At 36.3% G+C, this 24730-nt stretch overlaps 1 long non-coding RNA gene across 1 annotated transcript; it reads left to right on the top strand.

Annotated features, from left to right (window-relative positions):
* The first annotated feature begins 17489 nt into the window (after positions 1–17489).
* On the top strand, positions 17490–24245 carry LOC135153667 (uncharacterized). Its single transcript, XR_010293158.1, has 2 exons — positions 17490–17983; positions 19508–24245. It is a non-coding gene; the product is annotated as an uncharacterized LOC135153667 (long non-coding RNA).
* The last annotated feature ends 485 nt before the right edge of the window (positions 24246–24730 follow it).

Genomic DNA, 24730 nt, shown 5'->3' with positions numbered 1-24730 from the left:
GATTTTGATTTTTTTCCTTCCATCTGGTTGAGCATCAAGAGCTTCACCAAACTTCTACACAGAATTTTGAACTTTTGACTAGAAAATTTTTTATGCTAATTTATGCGTATTTTTAAAAATTCAAATAAAATGCTTCTTTATTTGTTGACCAATTTTGATTTTTTTTTTCTTCCATCTGGTAGAGCTGCATGGGGAAATCCAAACTTGTACACAAAATTTTGAAATTTTGTCTAGAAAATTATTAATGCTAATTTATTAATAAATCACAAAAAAGACTTTTCTCCTTCATTTGTTGATCAGTTTCAATTTTGTTTGCTTTATATGATAGCTCTAGGTGGTGATACAAAATTTCAACACGGAATTTTGAAACTCGTTAATATGCTAATTTATTCATATATTTTCAAAACTCACAAAAAATATTTATTTGTCGATTGATTTTGATTATTTTTGTTCCATCTGAGAGCTACATGAGGTTCATCAAGGTTCTACACAAGAGTTAAGAAATTTTGACTAGAAAATTATTTAAGCTGATTTATATGAAATTTATTCATAGATCACAAAAAATGCTTCTATGTCATTTCTTCATCAATTTCAATTCTATATCCTCAATTTATGTCACCAATATCGTTCACTACAGAGAGCGAAGTTGGCTCAGTCGGTAAAGCGTCTGCCCGTCGAACCAAAGATTGTGGGTTCGAGTCCACCCCAGGCGGATGACTGAAGCCAGTGCATTGTGTGTAAACGTCTCTCCCCTGTTTCATAGATGCAGGCTATGTTTACAGTGGAAAACACTCCGTCCCTCAGATAGGATGCCAAATGGAGGCCCCGTGAAGAGGAGAATCACCACCTTTGCACGTTAAGGACCAATTGCACTATTCGAATAAGAGTAGGGGGAAACCCCGATGTGGTGATCCACCTGCATTCCCCCAACCAGTTATCGGGAGGAGAGACCTGCGGGTCACAGTTCTGTGTGCGCGCCCTTGTAGGCGACCCAGATTGGCTGGCTCCTCCAATGCGCCTTTGAATGTCTTTGACAGATATATGGCGCTATACAAATGCTGTGCATCATCATCAACTGGGCTGAAATTAAAATTGTGTTAAAAATTTCGTTGCGAGATGCCGGATGAGCTCCACATCATTGATGTGCTAGTCTGATTTCCAGATTATCAATTCATTTTTTTTTCATTTTAAGATGAAAATGGGACTCACAATTATTCTGTGTTCAAATGGAGGGAAACTTACAACTATTCACTACCTTTTTTGTGATTTCTTTGTTTGGCTCTTATTGGGCCTAAATTGCTATGTCAGGAAAAGTCGTTACACATAATCTGAATGCAGATACACGTAGAATTGAAATCTGCGCCATATAAGCAGGAAATATAATATGGCAAAATCTAGTCCAAAACTGTAGATTTCATAAATTCAAGCGTGCAGGAAAAAATATATGTGATATCTCTCTGTGACAGAAGTGAAGAAAATGAAATGTGTAATCTGGAAAGCAAAAATATCACCCAGTTTTTGTCTCGCCTGCGAAGCAGAGTGAGACTATAGGCGCCGCTTTTGCGGCGACGGCGTCACACCAAATCTTAACCGAAGGGTAAGTTTTTGAAATGACAGCATAACTTAGAAAGTATATGGACCTAGTTCATGAAACTTGGCTATAAGGTTAATCAAGTATTACTGAACATCCTGCCTGAGTTTTCAGTCACATGACCAAGGTCAAAGGTCATTTAGGGTCAATGAAGACCATATTGGGGTAATCAACATCAAAATCTTAACCTAAGGTTAAGTTTTTGAAATGTCATCACTTAAAAAATATATGGACCTAGTTCATGAAACTTGGACATAAGGTTAATCAAGTATTGCTGAACATCCTGCTTGAGTTTTGAGTCACATGACCAAGGTCAAAGGTCATTTAGGGTCAATGAACTTTGGCCAAATTGGGGGTATTTGTTGAATTACCATCATAACTAAAAGTTTATGGATCTGATTCATGAAACTTGGACATAAGAGTAATTAAGTATCACTACACATCCTGTGCGAGTTTCAGGTCACATGATCAAGGTCAAAGGTCAATGAACTTTGGCCAAGTTGGGGTATTTGTTGAATTACCATCATAACTTTGAAAGTTTATTAATAATTGGCATTTATATAGCGCTTTATCAATCTACGACTGTTTAAAGCGCTTCACAATTATTGTTACCTGGTCACTGGATTCATAGCATTCCAAGCAGCCTGTTAGGCGCAAACTTGCTAAACCAACCACAATGACGGTTGTTTCCTACCGGTACCCAATTAGCACCTGGGTGAGAGTGGAAAGTGTGGATTGACGCCTTGCCAAAGGGCGCTAGGCCATGGTGGGATTCGAACACACGACCCTCTGATTACAAGGCGAGAGTCAGAACCGCTACACCACGGCGCTTCCACAAAAGATTTATTGGTCTAGTTCATACAACTTGGACATAAGAGTAATCAAGTATCACTGAACATCCTGTGCAAATTTCAGGTCACATGACTAAGGTCATTTGTCAATGAACTTTGGCCATGTTAGGGGTATTTGTTGAATTACCATCATAACTCTATTATAAGTGTATTGGTCTAGTTCATAAAAACTTGGACATAAGAGTAATCAAGTATCACTGAACATCCTGTCAGAGTTTCAGGTCACATGACCAAGGTCAAAGGACATTGGCCATGTTGGGGGTATTTGTTGAATAACCATCATAACTCTGAAAGTGTATGGGTCTAGTTCATAAAACTTGGACATAGAGTAATCAAGTATCATTGAACATCTCATGTGAGATTCAGGTCACATGACCAAAGTCAAAGGTCATTTAAGGTCATTGAACTTTGGCCATTTTGGAGGTAATAGATTGCTGTCATAACTTTCAAAGTTTATAGATTTAGTTTATAAAATGTAGATATAGGGGTAATCACGTATCACTGACAAGTCTTGGGTTGCATGACTAAGGTCAAATGTCATTTATTGTCAATGAACGTAGTATTGTATCATTATATGAATGGTGGTTTTTGTGAATAGTTATTTTATAGTAGTTTTCAAAGTCAGCTCTGCTGCTATATTGAATTGCGTGATGCAGGTGAGACTGCCAGAGGCGCTCCACTTGTTTTGTGTACAAACCTATGGAATCACGACGCTTCTCACACAATGTGACGTCACGGTCTCGAGGCCGGTAAAGAGCACAAAGCCTGTTTTCTAAGCCCGATAATTGGAGCTGTTCTTAAGCAAAATAATCAGCTGTTCCGTGGTGAAAATGCATAAAGCTTACATTGCTGTATTTAGTAGTCTATAAACTTTCGATTGGTATATGATTTGTCATTTTCATTTTTGGGTCCAGTCTGGGTAAAAGAATAGATGATTCATGGTGCTATATAACTACCTGTTATTATTTTTTCAGCAGTATTTAAAAGTATTATTGAAATTAAAACGGAAAAGTATAAAGCTGGAACTTAGAAGTACGAAAATGTTAAAGGTCAAGTCCACCCCAGGAAAGTGTTGATCTGAATAGAAAAAAATCAAACTAGGATAACGCTGAAAATTTCATCAGAATCGGATGACATTGTAAAGTTTCGCTTATTTTTCACGAAACAGTTGTATGTACAACTCAGTGATATGTAAATGAGACAGTCGATGATGTTCCTCACTATCTCTTTTGTTTTTTATTGTTTGAATTATACAATATTTCATTTTTGACAATAAGGACCAACTTGACTGAACCATTTAGAATTAAACATTGAGAATTAAACAATGCTAATTCCACATGTTCAGGGAAGAATTAATCAATGTTTCATCTGACAATGAGGAGAAAGTCCGAATATTTCGTATTTCATATAACAAAATACAAAAGAAATAGTGAGTGGATTATGTCATCAGTCTCCTTATTTGCATATTGACCAGGATGTGCATATACTTTAAAATGTCATAACTTTCTTATTTTACAGCCGATTTTGATGAAATTTTCAGTGTTGTGCTTGTTGGATATTTCTCTTTTTGTCTCGCCCACCAGAGGTGAAGGCGAGACTTAGGGATCCAAATGTCGTCCGTCCATCACAAACCTTATGGTCACATGGTAAGGTCAAAAGTCATTTTCAGGTCAACATTAAAGTTTACGTGCAAGGCTCTTATGACAAGTGTTATTCCATCCCAGTCATTTCACAATGAAGTTTCGATACAATTCTGTTGCGTGCCCTGGCACATCACAATATTTCTGGTTATTTTCATAAGTGGGCGAGACACAAAATCGCTTTTGCCTTGTTATTCAAACCAACTTAATATTGGGGTGGACTTGTCCTTTAAGGAGGGATAATAACCTGTACAGACTACTAGTATCCAGTGAATGTGCCGTAGGCTACAGATAAAAATAGAATAGAATATGGATGTAGAAAGTCAATACAATGGCTCTTGACAATCTCAGATTTTAAACAAAGGAAAGCTCACCCTGACAATTAAAAATAATATATATATATTTTTATTTGTGATGTCATAAGCGAGGAGCTTCCCTATATAAAATGTATAGAAAAATAAATTACAAGTCATTTCCTCAATAAAATGAAAATAGTTTTTTTTGTACCTTTAGTTTATTAACAGAACAATTATTTCATATCCACTTCCAAAAGAAATAATTAGTAATGAACCATTTAATAATTGAAATTTATGCATATTATATTACATGAAACACTGGCAGCTGCTAGTATATGTTTAATGTCACAAAGTCAAAAACTTCAAATTCTAATACCTTTCAGTCTTTATCTTTTGTTGATTTTTCTCAAACCTCCATTATGTTGTTTCTGGTATTGTTACAATAAACTTACTTTCTTCTGGGAGAACTTCCCCTTAAGTGGTTAAAAAAATGTTTAAATTGCTGATTATGGACAGCATTTACAAGATGGTTCCATGACATTTGCTCCAATGGAAAATATGCATGTTATTAAACCCAAACATGAAATCTAACCGCCAAAAATAATCAAATTCTAATACGTCTCTTTACCTTATTCTGAATCCAAAACTCAATTACAATTGTAACTCTAACCCCATGCCCTCTGACAAATTAGACCGGAGCAAATGTCCCAGGAGCAGATGTTGTGTCTCCTTACAAGATAGCTGGAAGATGTACAGAGGTGGGAGAGTTGAATTCAATCTGACAGTGGGAAATAGATGTGCCTTTAATTTGAACTCCCAAAAGCTAAAAGTACAAGCAATTATATCAAATGACATGTTTATATACTGAGGTACATGTATAGTATGGATATGTATGTAGTGGTATAACTTATTCTGAAGCATAAAAATATGTACTGGTGGATGTTTCATAAAGCTGTTCGTTAGTACCTTTCCCACACACTAAATAATCACCAATGCACATTTTATGGTGACTACAAGAAAGGATCACCAGTCATTCTTAAAGTCACTCTTTATACGAACAGCTTTATGAAACGACCCCGGGGGGGCTGTTCATAAAGCTGTTCGTAAGTTAAGAGCGACTTCAAGAACGACTGGTGAACCTTTCTTGTGGTAAATGGTATACACCAAAACGTTCATTGGCAAGGGTTTTGCGCGTAGAGAAGGATCACCAGTCGTTCTTAAAGTCGCTCTTAACTTACGAACAGCTTTATGAAACACCCACCTGGTAACTTGTTCTTGTCAATAGAAAGCCTTCCAAGTTAAACCCCCCCCCCCAAAAAAAAAAAAAAAAAAAAACACCCTCACCCAAGAGTTTGTGTTTTTTATGTTTGTAATTGTATTAGAATAATATACTATTAATGTTTAAGTTCTTATAGGATAAACCTAAAGAATATTCATTTTCAGAGTTGACATTGATTACGATTTAAATGAAAGATGAGAATATAAATTTGAACATTTTGGATAAAATATAAGATTAAACCAAGTCAGTCATGTGTATTAATGCAGTACATGTACCACTCACAAACAAGGAATGGGAAGAAAATTATGAATATAGCTTTGTGACATTTAAGTGTCAGTAGGTCAGCATTGAATTAAACCCCCTCATTGCTGACTACAGACAGAGTGTATGTGTGTGAGAGGGTGTATGAGAGTGTGGGTGTGTGTGCACTAAATCTGAATTTACAGACAAACTTGAATTTTCACAGAGAAGTGTTGGAAATATTATGGATAGATTTATACTTATTAAAAAAATATGTGAAACCGCTTTATCCTCAAAATTTTCTTGGTATCGTTTAGTCATCCTGTCACTTTGTATGCCTGCACTGGCCTACATCATGTACACGTACTATCTGATCAGAGGGAGTGGCTATTCCTATCCTTGATAATTATACAAGACGCATACCTATCCTAGTATTCTACTGATTCATCCGGTATGCAGGGTATTTAATTGATAACTGATGGAAGCTTTGTAAGAAAAAAATATTTTGCGTTCAATTCTTATATGAAAACACGTATGTTCTCAAAGTATCTGGTCAGAGAGGGTGTGGCTATACCATGTATACATACATGATCAATCTCTATCTATTATGATCCTTGATCGAAATGCTCGATCGCGGAGGCATTGGTTGGTTTTATAATATGCATAACTGATTACAATGACTTATTTATTATGTTAATTTTAAACTTGTGTACCCGCATACACCATGTACATGTAGTGTCTGATCAGAGGAGGTGTGGTTATCCTTTACCATGTTTACATGATCAAGCACTGTGAATCCACGTGTCTGATCAGGGAGGGCATGGCTCCTTCATGCATGATGAATTGTATTGTACCTGCACATGCATTATCAATCTATATCCATTATTCATGTTATTATACTCGACTGAAGTGCTCGATAGGGAAGGCTTGGGCCGATTTTACAATATGCGTAACCGATAACATTTATTTTGTTTGATATGTAAATTTCAACTTGTCTATCGGCATACACCAATTACATGCAGTATCCGATCGGAAGGGGAGTGGCTATTTCATGAATGATCAATGTATACTACTGTATACGCCCGTCCAGAGTAGTTTATTGTTACACTCCTGAAATGCTGAATTAAGAATAACTCTTGTTAAAAGCATTCTACACATTTTTTTTTGCTTTAAAGAACCGTATAGGTATAATTATTTGGCTTGTTCTCTCGTGATCTTAATTTGTGCGCCAAAATAATCATCCTGGAATTACAATGACATTTTTATGCTGGCAGATAATGCTTAGTAACGAATTCTTTATTAATTTTAACCATACTCATTGAAATGCTTGATTGGACAAGCATGGATTGAATTCTCAATGTACAATGACAATTTAATTGATCCACTGAACATGTCGATTACATCATTCAGTTAATAGGAAACCATTCTATCGTATTTTTTTGTATCGTCTTATTAACTTGTTAATCACTGTAAACAGCCATCCCAAGGATTAGATGATTCCCCCTCTCTTTAATGTATTGGGTGGAATTTACAATATGCATAGTCATTGCATTGATTTGTTTAACATGTTAATTACATCTTGTTCCCCCGCATACACCATGCACATGTAGTGTCTGATCAAAGGGGGTGTGGCTATTCCATGCATGATCAACGTATACCTAAACAAGTACTACTACACCTGGAATTTAGATTATTTCATTGGTAATTGACATGATGGATGTGAGCTTTATAAAATTTCTTATTATTTTGCAAATCAGTCCTAATATGAAAACACGCAGGTACCCAAGTATCTGGTCAGAGTGGGCGGGGTTATACATGCATGATCAATCTCTATCATGACATAAGACTTGAATGTTCAATAGGGGAACGGACGGGTTGATTTCACACTGTGTAAACCAATTATATTGATTTGTTAAATAAGCTAAACTCAATTTGTATGCCTATACACGCATGTACATGCGCTGCCTGATCAGAGGAGGCGTGGCTATTCCATGCATGATTGACGCCCCTTTATGTTGAATACACGCGCGACTGATCGGGTATTCAAGGCTGATTGATAAGCGCTTTTGAAACAAACTTCGTAATTCCCCAGGACAGGCCCATGCGCATAATTATCCATATTTATTACACTTGCACACATACATCCACGTACTAGTATCTGATCAGGGAGGGCGTGGCTATTCAACTTTAGACCTACTGCGTTAATACATGGAGTTAATGGAGTGATTTACCATACCAACAGTAATATACATTAGATCTTTTATTATTAATACAGATCCGTAGGCATATTTTGGGTTTGCTCTTTATTAATTTGTATGTAATCATTCATTATTTATATGTAATTATTTCAACTCTTGTATATATGTTCTTAGGTGGCAGAGCTCTGCCGTAGTGCTTCCTATATTGTATATGCTGACCAAGATGGGTCTTGTTATTTTTGTAGACATATTTTTCATTTATATTAACTGCACATCAGCACCACAGTTACACATGAATATACACACAATCACTATCACACGCACCTTCACCACAAGCACGCTCGCAGTATATCCCTTACATAATCGCCGGTACTTTACATTATATCAATTTTGATGGATTCACTCTCTTTTATTCCTGATAATTTAATAGAAAATTCACACAACAGTAAATATTACACACCTCAAGAATTTAATAACATATTTAATAATAATCATGATATTTCTCTTTTACATGCAAATTTAAGAAGTCTGAATAGAAACTTCGAATATTTTGAAAATCTCTTACACACGTTAAACAATTTTAAATTTTCTGTTATTGGTATTAGCGAGACATGGTTACACGAAAATTCCCCAGATTTGTTTAATTTACCAGATTATAAGCTGATTAGGGCAGACCGCAAAGGGAAAAGAGGCGGAGGGGTAGCCTTCTATATTGCCGAAAAACTGAAATTTAAGATCCGTTCCGACGTGAAACTTTTACATGCTGAATCTTTGTTTATTGAAATTGAAAACACAGAATTTAAAAATGTCGTCATAGGTTTAATTTATAGACCACCAGGTTTTAATTTTGATTCATTTTATGAGGAAACAGAGCAATATCTCCATATAATAAGTAATGAAAATAAAAACTGTTTTATTATTGGTGATTTTAATATCAATTTCTTACCCTCAATCGACAATAATAAATCAAACAATTTCATAAAACTAATGTACTCATTCGGCTTCAATTCATTCATAAATAATCCCACTAGAATCAACCAAAATTCATCAACTCAAATTGACAACATTTTTTCCAACGTACATAACATGAACAACAAAATGATAGGAGGAATTCTATGCTCTGAAGTTTCAGACCACTTACCAATATTTCTAACTTGTGATTTAAAACTACCACACCTCAAAACATTTAACCAACATACATATAGAAGAGAATCTAAACGTAATATTGAATTATTGAAACAAGACTTAACAATTGAGGAATGGGAGGATGTCTATAATGAAGTTGGAGCAAACACATCTTATAATCGCTTTAATGATAAATTACAACATTATTACGATAAGAATATCCCCATAGGTAGAATGAAAAATAATCGAAAAAAGACCCCCAAACATCCCTGGATAACAAAAGGTATATTGAAATCAATACATACACGTAATCGCCTTTACAAGTCACATTTACACAAACCGTCCGAAGCTAACTTAAAAACATATAAAGTATATCGAAACAAATTGACAAAATTAATTCGTATATCACGTAAAATGTATTACGCGAATAGAATAAAGAATGCCAGTTCAAACACTAATGCAACTTGGAAAATCATTAAAGAGGTAATGGGAACAAAGACAGATTCCCCTCCTACTGATGATATGACTCTTAACGGTTTTAAAATTGACTCTTCCCTTCAAGCAAATTCATTTAATTCATTTTTCACAAATATCGGACCCGAACTTTCAAGCAAAATTAATAGCCCTAATGCGCGTTTTACCGACTATCTCCCCGAACCTAATCCACACTCTATATTTTTTAACCCTACGGACCCAACTGAAATTATCAATATTACACGGTCTCTTAACAGTTCAAAATCGCATGGACATGATAGAATTAGTATGTCTCTTTTAAAAGAAATAATTCACCCACTTGCTAATCCTCTTAGTAACATTTTTAATAAATCATTATCACAAGGAGTTTTTCCTGACTTATTCAAAATCGCCAAAGTCAATCCAATTTTCAAAAAAGACAATCCTCATGAAATTAATAATTATCGCCCCATTTCTCTTCTCCCAACTATATCAAAAATCTTAGAAAAAATAGTATATAACAGACTTTATAAATTCATCAGCAAACACAATCTGCTAAATTCTAATCAATATGGCTTTAGGAAAAATTACTCAACAAACTTGGCTTTAATCCAAATCTATGATAAAATTACAAACGCCATTGCTAATAAAGAACATGTCATTGGCATATTTTGTGACCTTAGTAAGGCATTTGATACACTTAATCACGACATTCTACTCTCAAAACTTAATTATTATGGCGTACGAGGTCAATCCCTCCTTTGGTTTAAAGATTACTTAAGAAATCGAAAACAATACGTCGCATTTAATGGTTATGACTCTGACTCACTTTTAGTTCGTTGTGGTGTCCCTCAAGGCTCCATATTAGGCCCACTATTATTTTTACTATATATCAATGACATTATTAATACATCATCCATTTTATCTTTTGTATTATTCGCTGACGACACAAATATCTTTTTTTCTCATACAAATCCTACTTCGTTATACAATATTTTAAATCATGAAATAAACAAAGTATCACAGTGGTTCAAAGCTAACAAATTATCTTTGAACACACAAAAAACTCACTACATATATTTTAAACATCACTCTCATATTTCTAACACTCAATTTCACCTACAGATTGACGGCAAGTCATTAGAACGGAAAACTCACTCTAAATTTTTAGGGGTTATCATAGATGAAGCTTTATCTTGGAATGAGCATCTGCACCATATTACAATGCGTATTTCGAGAAGCATTGTAATTATTTCTAAGTTAAAATTCATTTTGCCTCTTAAAACTTTATTCCTATTGTACAATTCCTTAGTACTCCCGTATATTAATTATTGTAACGTTGTTTGGGCTAATTGTGGCTCAACAAAGCTGACTTCTATTTTCAAATTACAAAAGAGAGTTATTCGCATTTGTACAGGATCTCATTACTTGGCTCACACTGATCCATTATTTTTCAAACAGAAAACACTAAAAGTTGCCGACTTGTATACTCTTCAAGTAGCTATCATTATGTTTAAGTATATTAATAACCTACTCCCTTCGTCTTTGATGATATGTTTAAGTTCAATAGTTCTGTTCATACCTACCCAACTCGTACATCTGGAAACTTTCATCTCACAAACCCCAGACTGTTAATTACCTCTAAATCAATTCGACATCATGGTCCAGACATTTGGAATAATCTTGCAGAAAATATTAAATCTTGTTCCACTTTATACTCTTTAAAATCAACTGTTAAAAGAAATATCATTCGATCTTATTCATCCCAACCTTCAAATTAATCCTCATTTACCACTATAAATTAAATAAAAAATATGAATTATACAGCTATCTTCTGCACCCGCACCTGCACCTGCATTGCACCCACTTGTTCAGTAATTATACCAATCATAGTCACGAACCCTTTTTATGAGGCCGCCATCAATTACAAGCTTAACCGCTCACGATGGCGGTCTCCTGCGTTCATTAAATTTTGTTAATGTTCCTTTTTTATTATCAAAATGTGAAGTATATGCCCACACCATTTTTTTCCCTTCAAATTATGTATTATGTTTATATTGTATGCATTATGAATTATTTTGTATATTACAAACAATGTAAATATTTATGATAATGTATTGTGAACGCAGAAATAAAAATAAAACAAACAAACAAACAAACAATGAGAAATGTTAACAAGAAAAATTATCCTATGTATTTAAAAGAATAACTTATATTCACTATTTAGGTTTACACCAGTGTAGAGTAACAAATTATTACTTTTTCAATTCTAGTGTAGACAAATTTTTTGTAACCATTGGCCCCTGATTTCTTAAGAAAATATTTCTCCTGGATGAGACTTGTCACTTGGTATTTCCAAACTTCAACTTGAATGCATGTTAATACCAGATAGCACTATTTTTATTTAAAGGACAAGTCTACTAGTTGGTTTGTTTTAAAAGAGAAAAAGCAAACACTCATAACACTGAAAATTTCAAATAAGAAAATTATGACATTTTCAAGTTTCGCTTAATTTCACAAAATAGTTGTATTCACATCCTGGTTGGTTTGCAAATGAGGGGACTGATGAGATCATCCACTCACTATTTCTTTTGTATTTCATAACATGAAATATGAAAAAAATTGTGGCTCAAACAAGAGGGTCCGTTTTGTCAAATCTGTAAAAATTGAAATATTGTATAATTCCAACAATAAAAAAAAGGAAATAGTGAGTGAGAGACATTGACTCTCATTTGTATTTCACTGAGTCGTGCATATATAACCAAGGAGTTGCTGGTAACTCCTTGATATAATAGTTTTGTGAACACCAAGCAAAACTTATTTAATATCTGATTTTGATGAAATTTTCAGTGTTAAGCTTCTTTAATTTTTTTTCTTTTTATTCAAATCAGTCTGGTTTTTTTTCTGGAATGGACTTGACCTTACATATAGGAAAAAATGCCCTATTCTTAATATTAAAAAACCGCCAACTACTCAAGGGTGTGATTATGACTATATCTATTACATTGATTTTCAAAATTAGCAGAGAAAGGTTCCAAAGGTTGGATTGGGGCTTAGGGCAAGAGGCATGTGCTCCCCAATCCCCTTTTGGATTTTTTTTTTCGCCTGTCTGTTTTATTTTCTTAGATTTATCGACTTGAAAGTACCTCCAAGGGTGGTGGCCTATTTTACCCATTTTCTTTTGTCTGTCAGAACTTTTTTTTTTTGGGGGGGGGGGTATAGTCCCTATGAATTTTTTTTTCTTTTCTCAATTTTGCCTAAAAATGTTTGCCATCTGCCCCTGAAGATGATGATCAACAAACAGGATTTTTTTAATGATTAAATAATAATTTCACAATATGTTTGCATTTAGACAGATATATATTCTAAAGACAAAGTTATCTCGCCATATTTTGAGGAATGGGGGACTCGGGACCATGCCGCAGATAGGAACTAGTGACCAGGCGCGGATCCAAGATTTCGTGGGGAGGGGGGCCCAAATTTGACCTGATTTTTGGCGCCCATGTGTACTTTTCGAAAAATGGCGCCTCCTCCCTCCCGGCTAGGCTAACTTAAATGTAACTTAAATGCCTTAAATGTACTTTTAATTATCTTATTACATAATCACATAAATAAAGGCAATTAAAGACCACTTTTTTAATGTGATCTTGAAAAAAAAAATCCATGAATATATAATGTAATATCAATGGGAGCGCGAAGTGCGAGCAATTTTTGGGGGTCTCAATTTGGTTAAACTTCTCACCAGAGTAGGCCTTACTAGAATATTGTGTGAACGGGAGCTTTAGTTTCTTTTCTAGTTGTTTAGAATAGCCTTCAATAATATCAATGATAACCTCTTGGAAATAATGCAATCTCAAAGCAATCGACTCAATCGCCTCATCAGTGGCGAAGCTGTGATTTATTCAGCAGGGTTGCACGGGGGGGGGGGGGGGGGGGGCTTGTTGAACTTTTGTAGAGGGCACCAAGATAAAAAAATAAAAAGGGGGGTATAAGTTAAAGAAATTCCGAAATTTTATACTCAAAAACACATTGAGGTATCTCACAAGGCCTAAATAAATAATGATAACGCGAAGCGCCATATATTTGACATAATATTTGGAAAATAATATTATATTTCACCATAATCCCTTTCCTTTTCTCTCTTTTTTTTCTTGGTCGTGATTTTTTGTTTGTGGGGGGGGGGCAAAACGCCCATGTCCTAACAGTCATTTCCTAGCTTTACTTCATAAACAACATTAATGTACAATAATCTCATAAGCCCTATGCGAGATAAAAAAATCAGGGACCTGGGAAGCGGGGGTGCTGGGGGTGAAGCATCCCCAAAATTTGGGGGTGCTGCGTGTGTTATTTTCCATAAGCAGCGCACCTCCTGGAAATCTAGTGGTAGGTATGATAAATGACGGAAATGTAATGAAAATGAACGACGCTTTGTAGTATATACCCCCCCCCCCCCTTTAGAATTTTCCGACACATTACTTGAAATAGTGTTTAAATTCACCCTCTATCAGATCGGAATATCAAATATTTTCTGCTCGCGCTCGCATTATTGATTTATATAATAAAAAATGTGTTTAGAATGCCCAGATACTAGGTCTAACTCTTAACACGCGCACGCATGTTTATTCAGATACGCAGCTTGATTGGGAGGGGGGGGGGTACTCCGGGCTGAAAATATTTATATCAAATACATTTTATCAAAATAAATAAATTTAACTATTAGTTAAATTATTTAATTCTAAAGTTTAGCAATATTTTATGAAAATGGTGATATGCATGTCGTCATGAATATTAAATAGGTGGACTGATGCTGTCACATCCCCATTATCCTGTTTCTTGTATTACTACATGGAATAAAAACTGTTTTATTTTTTCATACCAGAGTGAATGATATGTCTCCTTTATAATGAAATAAGTTGCAGCAAAGAATATCTAATGTACTAAATCAGTTGTCAATTCAACTGTTCTGGTTCTTGAAAGGAAAATATTGAATAAACCTAATTTTACATAATGAAATACAATAGAACAAGTGGGGATATGACATCATCATTTTGCTCATTGAATATTAATGAAGACATGTCTAAAACTGTTTCACTGGAATAATACTAATCTTTGAAATGCAATAACTGTGAGATTCCTTGTCTGATTTTGATCAAATCTTTATTCTTGTGTTCGTCTGAGGTTTCTTTATCTGTTCAAACCATTTTACATTCATTGTGGAGTTTCAGATCAGAATATCAAAAAATTTCTGCTCGCGCTTCGCGCTCACATTATTTTTTTTAAATCTAAGAATATATTCAATTACCCATCATTTTCTTGATTTACAAAACATGAATAGAATGTCCCGTTTTCAGGTCTGAAATCTCAATTTTGTTTCCGCTCGCGCTTTGCGCTCGCATCAATTGTATAGTTATATACCTCCTGTTCATGATTGGAAAAGTTCAAAAGATGTCTCGTTTTTAGGTTTGAAATCTCATCTTTATTTCCGCTCGCGCTTCGCGCTCGCAGCAATTGTATAGTTTTATACCTATCCTCATCATGATTAGAAAAGTGCTGAGAATCTCTCGGGGTTTTTTGGTCTGAAATCTCAATTTTGTTTCCGCTCGCGCTTTGCGCTCAAATCAATTGTATATTATATACCTATCCTGTAAATAATTACAAAACGTGCTTAGAATGTCCAGTATGTAGGTCGGAATGTCAAATTTTTCAGCTCGCGCTTCGCTCGCATTATTTGATTGTTGATATATGTATCGTCTTCATGGGTAACTGCAAACAGTCCTTATAACACGTCCCTTTCGATCAGACCAGAGCGTATATAAAAATGTCTGCTCGCGCAGATCGCGCTCACAATTATTATTTAGTACATAGACATCTTGGACCACAAACATTGCTCAAAATGTTCAATTTTCAGGACAAAATACATGAAATTTCCACAAAAAATAGCTCGCGCTTCGCGCTCGAATTATCTAATTATGTATTCATGTTTTTTTTACAAGAAGAAAGCTAAGAAGTGACTGTCATATATATGTATATATATATATGTGTGTGTGAGGGTGTATGTGTGTAATTATGGAAAACTCAATGGTGTCTGTCCCCCCACTTTTGAGGAGAGATTTCAGCACCCCCACTGAAAAAATCGTTCCCAGGTCCCTGAAAAAAATAATTAAATTTCATGTATTTTGACCTGAAAATTGAACATTCTGGGCAATGTTTGCGAACCTGAACAAGATGCGTATGTAACTAGATAATTACTACGAGCGCAAAGCGCGAGCAGAAATTTTTAATGTGCGTTCTGGCCTGGTCGAAAAGGGACCTGTTAAGGAAGTTTTGCAGGTAGCCATTAAGACGATACATATTTCAACGATTTAATAATGCGAGCGCGAAGTGCGAGCTGAACATTTTTGATATTCCAACCTAAAAAAATAGATTTCAAACCCGAAAAAATGATGGGTAGTTTTTGGTATCTTCCTACATTAATAATGCGAGCGCAAAGCGCAAGCAGAAAATTTTTGATCTTCTGATCTGAAACTGGATAATTTTAGCACGTTTTTAATAAGATCAAGATGCGTATCTCAATAAACATGCGTGCGCGTGTTTAGAGTTAGACAGAATCTGGGCATTCTGAATACATTTCATTTTTCATCATGAAAATCAATAATGCGAGCGCGGATCGCGAGCTGGAAATAATATTTGAAATTCCGATATGAAATGGGTCAATTTAAGCAATATTTAAAGCACTGTGTATATATGGGAATTGTGAAGTGGATGTGGAAAGCACTTAATAAATGATGCGAGCGCGAAGCGCGAGCTGATATTTTATTATTATTTTAAACTAGGATCGAGACATTTTAGGCCTAAGGACATTTTGTCATTATATAAAAATGATGCCTATCTTCTATTCCTCTTCCTAAAACTTGTCGATATTTTTTTCTGAAAAAGGGACAATTTAGTTATGAATTCATAATTTTTTTTATTTCATATTAATTAATCTAATAAGCCTAATGAGTGCGTGAAATTTGTTGACAGTGCAGGAGGCAGGAAAAACTGGATATTTCATATTTTTTGTAATCATGAACAGCATTCATGGAATTATACATTTCTAGCAAATAATGCAAGCGCAAATCGCGATCCGAAATTTTTAAATGGGGGGGGGGGGGATTCAAGTAGTTTGTTATAGAATATATAGGTACAGTGGCGTACCGTGGGTCACGGCATTGGGGGGGGGGCACCATTACAAATTTGGTGTCACTTAGGGAGCGCGCTCAGTTGCCAGGTATGTATGAGGCGCCGAATGTACCAATATTATATAGAACAATTATTTGTTATATAATAAGATTATTCGAATAAGCGAAGAAGATAGTTTGCGAGAGAAGACAGGTCTTCTCAAAAAACCAATTATTGGCAAGCCATACACGGCCCGCGAAAACAAAGCGCGCCCCTGCGATTCCGCGGGAATTCTCCAAGGACACGCCCCCAGCAACATGTCTGTGATTGGCTGGGCATGTCATGGATGGCGCCGTTACACAGCGCCCTTGGTGACAGCCAGGCAACGGCAACGGGGGCACAGCCTCTACGCTAAAAAGAACCAATGAAATGCATTGAAAGAATTCAGGGACGTGCGCAATACGCGACAGATTTGGAAGCACATGTTCATTCTCAACTAAGCTCTGGGGGATGCAAGACGTTAATTCGTAGTTCGCTATGAAACCGTTCTTGGATCATCATAGTTTAGGCCTCACTTTAGCAGGCTAATACAAACAATTCAAGTACTAGTAATGCTCATCCCAGGTCACAGGGATGTCAGGATAAAAACGGATCCCGGGAAAATTAATTCTCAGCGTTTTTATCAACATTATGAATGGCTAGCCGTCCAGATCTCGCTGACGACACGCTGGTGGAGCTGCAGAGTGCAGTGAAGGGATGGACGGATACAACGCTGAATTATTACCGAACCCCTACAGGGACTATCTCAGTTAGGCCGGGATCACCGTTCTCGTTAGAGGTCTAACGTTAGATCGACCGCTATTTTGCCACGGTCTATCGGTGAGACTGCAGAGTTGGAATATACATCAGCTTCCACAGGAATAATAAGTACTTTCAGTCAAACGGAAGCTCTGACCAATGCCGTGAATGAGGATATTTGCCGGAGTTGTTCTCCTATGAGTACAACTAGGCCGATTGTCTTAATTTGAGGCTGTGCCTGTGATAAAACTGCCGGCGATGCTTCGAGTTCGATGGAGCTGGATCTAATTGATCGTTGATGCGAATGGAGTGGAGTTAGGGCCCGGACCACAGTGTATATATCTTGACCCGGTGAGTGTTTGGATCCATGTTTGTACTTGTAGTTGCACATCTTGACCTAGACCTTAAATGAATTTGGCCTGAACCGGCCGCTATAGTATAGCTATTACTTAACTTGGGGCCCGGAACTCTAACGTTATAACTTGTGATACTAGATCTAGGCCTAGGCCTATATCTATTGACCAAATTCAAAGTTCCAACTCAGACTAAATGTTCTCTGGGCCTGGATCTATCACTATAACCCCTTTGGCTTTGGTTCTAGGGCCAACTATGATATACGATATCGATCTAATAGGACCGAACACTTTTCAATATATTTCTAATGTGGTTGCGGGAATGCAGGATAAATGGAAACTGAAGGACCTAGGCTAGCTTCGACTCGGCTTGGTTTGCGACTTGAGTTGAGTTGCTCCATGAGTTAAGTTGATTCAATGTGACTTTATGAGAGCGTTGGTAAGGGTCGAATCAGAGGGCTTGGCGTCGCGCCCCACTCGGAAAGGCAGCGTTGAACAGTGGACTGAGTTGAATTATCAAATATTAGGTCAAAACCTATCACAATATGAGTTTTTTGTATTGGATCTAATTAAAGGATCAACATTCCGTTTCGCCAGCTGAGTCCCGGCTCATGCTACAAAATAAACAAAAAAGAAATAAACGATGCTCCATACACCAAGCTGGATCCCACGATAATTTGAGCCCATTGATCAACTGGCATTTTGTAACCAAATTCCCCAAAATGAACAGGATAGGGGCTATAAATGAAACTGGGGTGGCTGCCTTCGGTGTGAACAGGGATACGATAAATATGATGAAATAAACTGCATTTGCCTACCGGTACTAAAACGATATTATTTATTGAGATAGATGGTAGAGGTACCGTATAGGTCGATGTACCGTAATCCGTATTTTGCTGTCCATTGGGCGTGTGTAATAATAGTTATTTGCTTGGTCAACTTTATCCTGTCTGGACCTACATGAATTAACTGGCAGCTTAGTTGCTTGATGAGGTTGGGGAATGCTAAGATACGTCATTTTTTATAGACCTCTATTACCAAATTTCAGTTCGGAAATGTAGTCAATGTATGCCCAGTGTCCGTACCACTTATCCCTTCTCGCCGGCCTCGAGTTTATAAGATGGCGTAAAGATAAAACATAACCACAATAAAATATACGTCGATTGTATCATTCCGGGTGAGGAGGGGAAGTTGAGGGCGTTTGTGCCCCCCCCCCCGAAATGCTCAAAAGAGCCCTGGAAAACCCCATTTATTGCCATGTTAAAGCTTATCCAACGCTGTAGGTTCGGCCCCTAGTTGTGAAAAGTGAAGGGAACGAGTGCGGGATTCACAAATTTATTGGCATACTTTTTAAAAGGGCGCCTTGGAAAATCCCCTTTTATTGCAATTCTGGAGCGTTGCAAGTTAAGGCGATTAGTTGTGGAAAGTATAAGGGAACAGGTATGGAATTCCTTGCACACATTCTTGTCACGTTGTGTTGAACAATACTCTGCCGGAAGATTTGTTTGTTTTTTACCTCCAGGGACGTGGAGTCTGAAGTTAATTGGCCAGGGCACAAATGATCAAGCCTAGACCCAGACTGATGTACGAGGAGACTTGACCTGGACTGGTGTACGAAGGGACAGGGCTTAGACTTGGCTTACTATGGTTCACATTGGATGACAGTGGTTGCAAAGGTTTTCACACTGCAAGATGAGAAATCCGGATTTATTTGAAGATGCCGGATTTATGGTTTAACGTAATGCTCTAAATAGACGAGAGGTTGAGAAATGCAGTGATCAAGATCCTTAAGTCCAGACTTGAAGAGGAAACATGAATAATCTCGAAGTTGTTGAGAAGTATAACCCTTTCGGAGAAAACTAAAAAACCTTGGAAAAAAGGGGCATTATGGGAACACCTTCAGTTCGTATCTATTTGCCATTCTGGGCAGCCAGCAAAGTCGGTTGAAGCATCGATAACCAAGAATATAAACAAAAACTGTGAGGCATGTCCCTCTGGTGCATTTATGTGCTTATATATGTCTCTTCCTTTAAGACAAAACCTCACCTGTTGTAAGAGGCGATCTCATATATGAAGCCAACTTGAATGTGGGAATGCACGCCTTGATTTTTATGCCCCCATTTAACTTCATTAATCGATGTGGAATGGATATTATTTGTTTCGATTCACACTGGTGACCAAAAACGAAAAAAAAAAAAAAAAAGAGAAAAAAAAAAAGAGAGAGAAAAAAAAAATCCCGGTTCTTAGCTTGAAGGAAGGCATTCCTACATAAACATTACACATGAGAAAATCATGCAAAATTTCCTAATGCATGAACTGTTACCAGGGATGATGAAATTCAATGGTCTTATTTAACGGTTATGGAGGCCACAGTTTGTTCACTTGAAAAGAAATACACATTTATCAAATAGTTGTGGAGATTGATTTTGTATGGCATTTCATCAAACAGTTGAGTTGTACAATAATGATAGAATTACTAGCATGGTTTGGCTATACATTAATTTGATATATTCTTTGGCCTCAAATTATTTCATGTTAGAGTCACTTCGATGACCCCCTAATTGACATTAAGTTGAAATTAGTTGAAAGAAGGGTACTCCTTTTTAAGGTGTGCCAAGACATTTGTTGATTTGTTGTTTCACATTTCCGCAAAAGTGGATCCGAAGGTTTTCCAGAGTTTCTTCTCACCGAGTTTTATCTCTGGTTTTTTACCCTGGACCTACTTGACGTGGAATTGGTTTCAGTTCTCGTTGCATGAGTTATGTTTAGTGCAACGAGGGCTTAAACTTGCGAACAACATTCACTCGCAGGGGGAATGAAACAAGCAAGGATGCGATGTTGTCAAGCTTGTTAATGCCAATGGTTTAGAGTGAGAATGGTTGGCCAATGTCCAATTGATGTAGAGATTGGAGGTGTAGACGAAGAGTATGGTATATGCAGAGCTGCCAACCATTACGTTTTTGCCGTAATCATTACGTTTTTTCATTCAAATTACGGCATTATGGTTTTTCTTTTCAAATTACGTTTTTTGACAATTTTGATAATGTGTGTACATAATTGTATGTATGTGGAGTGCGTGTTGAGCCCGAGATGAGCCTGTTACTTGCGCGTGCGTAGTCGCCCGCCAGCCGGTTTTCCAACGCACTTTAATAATTTGATAGCGCGCGCGTACATATACGTTTATTGTTGAACATGCGAGCGGCATGCATGGCACGAATCGCGATGTATAACGACTGGTAAATACGTCTGCAAGGATGATGATGTCATCCAAGATGGCAACTTACGATGACCAACGAAAGGATCGAGGATGATTATGTTTTGATCATCATTTGAAAGGAAATAGCAGTAACTGCGGTCTAAGGTACGATATTTCTGAATTTTATATATCTTATCTTAAATTTGCATGTGATTTCTTTCCCATAAAGTGATGTTTTATGTACAAAAAAACGATCCGAAAATCGGATTTCCGCCGAATGATAGTTCTAACGCTACTGCTAATACGTTGTCTTTACCCTTACGCACGGGCCAACACTCTTCAGGTGAGTGGAGCCAACGTTCGTTCTGCAGCGCAAAGCGAGGAGTACGATGAATTGGGTAGGGTAATTCCCCAAATGTAGTAAGAGAAGAGTCCATTTATAATGGAGGGGGGTTTGGAGGTTTGAGGGAAATTATTATTCCATTTGCAAAATTTTACAAAAATACTCATCATATGTATTAAAGATGGAATCATCTAAAAATATTTTTCATATACTTTTAAATTAATTGTGGTGATAAAGAAATAAAATTTTGAGGCTATTTTCTTGAATTGATTAACATAAATTCCCTTCGGATAATGGTACTGTCTGGTTAATTTTCATCAACTCGTAATCGTATCAAACAAATACGATAAATTCGGCTTTGAAAAGACCTGGAAAGCTCTTCATTGTCCCCTGAAGTACTAATTATGGGTGATATTCAACATTTATTGATAGTTTCACATGATTTATACTAGAGAGATGTCCTACTGCTTTTGGAATTCTTTAAAAAAGTCGGCACTGTAGCATTCAGTTTAGCAGGAATGGGAAGATTTCTTCCCCGGTTCTGGCGGCCTAGATGTCTGCTCTATAGTGCTGTCACTGCTGGGGATGATTGAGTGTGCGTGCAGTGTGATTGAGGCTGAGCTGTGCACATCGTGAAGTGATCTACGATGGGACTTTTGTGGAATGATTTTAACTTCTAGATCTATATGAATTTTAGATTAGATTGATTTATGAATATTTTTTTTATATTTGTGGAATGTTACATGTACTTCCATTTTATGACACTTTTTTAAAGGGTACTGTTTGGCAAAAACAATGTTACTTGGGAAGAGAAGTCTGAATTGATGTGAACTTTTTTTTTATTTCTCTTAGTCTACAATTTGGTAGTTTGTCAGGAAACTCAACACAAAACAATATATTATTTTAAAAGTGGAAAGGTAGCCCCAGAAAAATAGAGCCCTACAAACGTTCACCAGAACTGATCTTGGTGCCCCTGAAAGAATTTTTTCTCGACAGATCTTTACTCTGAAAAGGAAGTGCCGGAGTAGGTTGCACTACAAAATTAAAGTCCTACTTGTCTTTTTTTGAAAAATTTGCCTTGGTGCCCTTTTGACTAGAATAAAAGTGGCCTTCATGCCCTTTAGAATGGCGTTGATGCCCCTTGAAATTTTTGGGCATCCAAGGCCACTTTGCCGGTTGCCCCAAGCTGAAAGTGCCCTTTCAAAAATGGCCTTGCTTCTCTCAATTCTTAATTCGAGCCCTGCTACTGACTTAATTAAAGTTGGTAGATTTTGTCAAAATAGGGCCCAAGACTAAGGGTCCAATTTGTGACACTCGGTTACTTAGCCCAGACTAGGCCTAGAGATTAATTTTTTTTAATTGTCCACTTCATACACCTGTACATACTTTTTGCATTGGATATTTGTCGCATGTGGTTTTAAGGTTCGTTTTAACACATTCCTTTTTTTTGTTGGAAATTCCTTTTTTTGGCCATAATGATTCCTTTTTTTGCTTGCACAAGGTTGGCAGCTCTGTATATGATGCGTCCATTCGTTGATCGCATGAGATTGCTTTGTATGGAATAATTTTTTGATTGTTGACTATCCATTCCGATGGCTGGCATGGTTTATTGATCATTAACTTAGTTGTTGTTGTCCTTGATTATTGAATTGGCTGGGTTGTCGAGCGTGAAAACTCACTTTTGAACTTATGGCTTGGTTGGCCGGGCTTGGTTACAGAATTACCGACTGATTATTATCGGTAGCTTTGACATCAGCTTTCCAGGGGAGGCAATGGTTTGATAATTTAAAGTCGACGGCACCGATGCACGGCCCTCTATTCTACCATTTAGGATCGCCGCCGAGGAGGCAGAATATGGGACCAAATCCTACCTTAGTCATGATATCGGGGGTGCTTTGGAAGAGTGGCCCTTATTTTATCGAGTATTATTATACGATAAAATGCACAAAATAGAATTCTCATACTAGTATAATGGCGACATTATTGAAGTACGAGTATAATTACATGACAAAAGAAGATGACGCTCATAGTATATATTTTGGTCCTAGTGCAGAGGACAAGGGAGAGAGAGCATAATTTATGGGTTTCCGAAACGATGAGTTGCAACCAGGAAACCAGACGCGATGGTTTGGGAGGGATGGCCTTGACATGAAGGGACTCCCAAAATCCAATAGCGTTTGCCAAGTGTCACGGCAAAAAAATAATAATAATAATAAATTAAAAAAAAAAATATATATATTATTTGGGGCTTTCGCTTTTTTGTGGGTATTTTTTCTTATATCGGTCAAATTTCAACACCAGGGGGAGGCACTGTATACTAATTATGTCAAGAAAATCGGGACAGGGGAACCCAACTTTCCAAAGTCTCCTGGTTTGGAAGTCCGGCTGGATGTCTTCCGGCAGGTTCCCCTTCCAAGAATTCACGTTCTGGTCTTGAAGCCTCTCCCCCAATTTTATTTCACACATGAGATAATCTTGTATTGAATAGATGATAAATGTAAAGAGGGGAATCCGCACCCCAGGAAATACCTGTCCTGGGATCCCGTTGGATCTCTTCCTTCTGGGAGGTCACGTGACCCGGTTTCCCCCTTAAAATCTGGTTGATTGTGGCTTGATGAATATTGTTTAGAAACTGTGTACTTGTTAAAATATTGTAAATGTCGTTTTAATGATTCTGGTAAAATCCCCCAGAGGCAATAAAGTTGAGAAACGGCAATTTCATGTTCGATCTGTATTTATTCTCGCAATCATTATTTATTAAATAATAACTATTATTTATATATAATTTACATTTTATTTGTAAATAACTACTATTATATAAAATATCATTTCTAATTATTTATATATAATTCCAAGTAATACTTCATTATTTGTAAATAATAATAGTTCGACATTCCATTATTTATAAATAATGATTATTTGTTTTTCATTATTTATAAATAATGATTATTTGTTTTTCATTATTTATAAATAATGATTATTTGTTTTTCATTATTTACAAATAATGATTATTTGTTTTTCATTATTTATAAATAATGATTATTTGTTTTTCATTATTTATAAATAATGATTATTTGTTTTTCATTATTTATAAATAATGATTATTTGTTTTTCATTATTTACAAATAATGATTATTTGTTTTTCATTATTTATAAATAATGATTATTTGTTTTTCATTATTTATAAATAATGATTATTTGTTTTT

Source organism: Lytechinus pictus, chromosome 3 (assembly GCF_037042905.1).
Source record: "Lytechinus pictus isolate F3 Inbred chromosome 3, Lp3.0, whole genome shotgun sequence".
Taxonomy (NCBI): Eukaryota; Metazoa; Echinodermata; class Echinoidea; order Temnopleuroida; family Toxopneustidae; genus Lytechinus; species Lytechinus pictus.
Note: the sequence above shows the minus strand (reverse complement) of the source record. Positions and strands in the feature narration are given on the sequence as shown.